Genomic DNA, 3,113 nt, shown 5'->3' on the forward strand with positions numbered 1-3,113 from the left:
ATAGGCGGCGCGTCGTTCCAAGCTCCCCTTCGGCCGCTATTACTGGGGAGTCGACGAGTTTCCCGTTTTTCGAAAGTTGCATGGTAGTTGGCATTTCTTCGCGGCCTGCCCGAATCTGCGGTGGTACCAACATAGATTCGAGGTGGGTCTTCCTCGTTGTCCAGAACGTGATCGAGTTCGTGGTCGTGGTAGGAATCTGTCTCTGCCACCTTCTCTTAATTTTAAGACTGCAACTTCGTTTTGCACGGTTGCTATTTGCTCGAGCAACAAACGGTGTTGCATTTGTAGGACATTTGCGTCGACGGTGGTGGTAGCAGGAGTTACCTCGGAGATTTTGGCTGTCGGAGCTTTGATTGCCTCCATAATCATGTCCGCGATCTCTGCCAACTGGTCGAGAATATCGTTAGTCCTTGACACGAGATGTGGCTGTATATGCGCAGGGAGTCTGCTGAGCCAGATGGTGCGTAATACGCCATCGCTTACCACGGTGCCGGCGAGGTTCCGGAGGTGCCTCAAGAATTGTGAATGCTTCCGGACGCCGATTTCCTCGTGCTCGAGGAGCTGTCGAGTCTTGTGCTTCTGTGATAGGCTGAGCCTCTTGATTAGCTCTGCTTTCAGTGTGCCGTAGGCGTTCTCTGCAGGCGGGTTCATGATGATGTCCCGAACCTCGAGGGTGTGACGCGGCCCGATGGCTGTGAGAGCGTAACCGAATTTGGTTGCGTCTTCAGTGATGCCAGCAGCCTGGAAGCTGCGGTCTATGATGTTAAACCATAGCTCCGGGTCAGCCGGGGTGAATTCGGGCATCCGCAAGCCTACCCGATTGACTTCACCCTGAAGGAACACGGCTTGTGCCTCGATGCCGGAGGTGGAAGCTGGTGGCGTCGTCATGGCTGCGATTTCTGTTAGTCGTTCGTCGGAAATCTTGTGAGTTGACGCGACGGAAATCTTCTGCACGGTCACTACGGAGATCTTCTGCGTGGTCGCAACGGAAATCTTTTGCGATGTCGCGGCAGAGACCTTCTTTGTTGTCGCGGCGGAAATTTTCTGTGTTGGCGTGACGGAAATCTTCGATGTTGGCGCGATTGTGTTCTGCCTGATCACGTCGGGGTCACCACTTTGTGGACAAAGATGATAGGAGATCAGGAGAAAGAGCGCGATGAATAGAAATCCACAAATGACTCCGCTTAGGATTAACACTTTGAATATATTTAGGATATTTACAAGGGTAGGAATGTCAGTGTAAAGATTTGCGTGAGGATAAGATTGACTCCAAGGAGAGATAGGAAGTAAGTCGGGTGGCACTCGTAGGTGCCCGCGCCAAGAGGTGCGAAGGAGCTAACGCCGGCGAGGCGAGAGGTTCTCCTTGGCTAGCACGCTGAAAAGAGCCTTCGTCCGGTCCTGGACGAAGGGCCTGCGCCGGAACTGTGGAATCGGCTGCAGCGGGATCGAGATGACCGACTGCAGCCTTGTGCGGTTTGGAGACGCCTGCGAGATCCGACAGAGTAGATCCGTGAAACGCCCTGGAGATCCGGAAAGCTGCGGGTGCCTTGTCGGTGTAGCCGGTGGTCGGTCCGGGGTCCGGAGTGTCCGGGCAGCGATGCTTTCCAGGCGTCCGTGCGTCCACGGCTTCGTCGGTGTCCGGATCGGCGGACTCGGCGGCGCGGTGACTTCCTCGGTCTGCGTCTCTCGGCTGACTACCAGCCGAGGTCGTGGGTCAGAGGGTCGTTGACCTCGCTCCCACGGCTGGGCGACGTTGACAAGCGTCAGGCGCCACGGGAAGAAGGACACTCCCGGGTCAAGGCGGCGTTCGGACGCGTTGTCGATTACCAGAGTCTTCTGCGGCGACGTGTGGACAAGAGCTCTGGGGGGACAAGGCGGTCCCCGTTTTTTCGCTCGCGGCGTGATGACGGCTGCTTCTTCGGCGGCGAGGGGTTAATTAGTCCGGACGGGCAGTCGCGATGAGGCGTTGGAAGAAGCGGAGGCTCTGAGCACGCTCAGGATTGAAGGGCCGGAACTTTCGCTTCCCTTCAATGTCTGAGGTCCGTTGAGCACTCTCCGTCGTTGGTTACAGCTTAAAATGCTTCAGGATAACGGCCTACAAATAAGCTCGCGTTATCCTGCAAGCGAGGACCTCCCACGGAGTCATAAATATAGCGGGCGTGGGTGAATTTTAATTACGAGAAAGTAGTGTCGCCTGCGGCACCTAGCGGCGGCGCTGCGCACTCTCGTCACGTAGCGAGCGCGCGGACCAGGCGCGCGGGCCAGGCGCGCGTGCCGTACGCGCACCACCACAATATAAATAAATATATAGTTAATTATGGCAATAACATAATATAAATATAATGCAAAAAGAAATGTCTTTTAATATACTTTATCTGTATCTGTAATGGTCGTCAAACAGAGATTTACATTTCTGTTATGGCAGTAAGTCAAAAAATCATAAGAATAGGACATGCAACGGGATAATTCTTCTCGAGTAAAAGATCTTCCGAAAACATTAATCCGAGATATATATACATTGAGAAAGACATACGGTAACGATAACCTAACTTGTCACTGGAAAAAATATGTGCGTTCAACAGAGAGAACAGATTAGTAAGTGCTCAATGATTCTTTAATATGATTGATTCTTGCTTTTCTTTAGTGTTCGAGATTGACCATAGTCACGACATACGCGCCCGCCGCCGTTACCAGCGCCCAATCACGGGCTGCTTCTCGAGTGGCGCGAAACGGCGCGAGCAAAACATGTTTTTCTCTACAAAAGCGAGCGATGACAAATCATGCCCTTCTACAAGGCTCTGACAATTATCACCTTATAAGGCAATTCTGCTCGTTGTTTGACAAAAGGAAAGGGGGAGCCTTCTAGAGGGGCATGTGCCAATAAAAGGCAGGAGCGAGGGGGCGCGTGCGAGCTTTTCTCGAAGTTCCTCTCTGAGAAACGTGCCCGCTTGCGCTGCGCTTTGTGCTACTCCGTTAGCTTGGGTTTTATTCCGCCGCGAAGATAGTGTAAGGAGAATTGTAAATAGTGTGGATAGTGCTTTTTATTAAACTGTGTCGTCTTAATCGCTGTCTATTCAATCAAGGCCTTCTTCGAGCTCCCTCTCCTAACTCCG

This window comes from Wasmannia auropunctata, unplaced genomic scaffold, assembly GCF_000956235.1.
Source record: "Wasmannia auropunctata unplaced genomic scaffold, wasmannia.A_1.0 LD336090.1, whole genome shotgun sequence".
Classification (NCBI taxonomy): domain Eukaryota; kingdom Metazoa; phylum Arthropoda; class Insecta; order Hymenoptera; family Formicidae; genus Wasmannia; species Wasmannia auropunctata.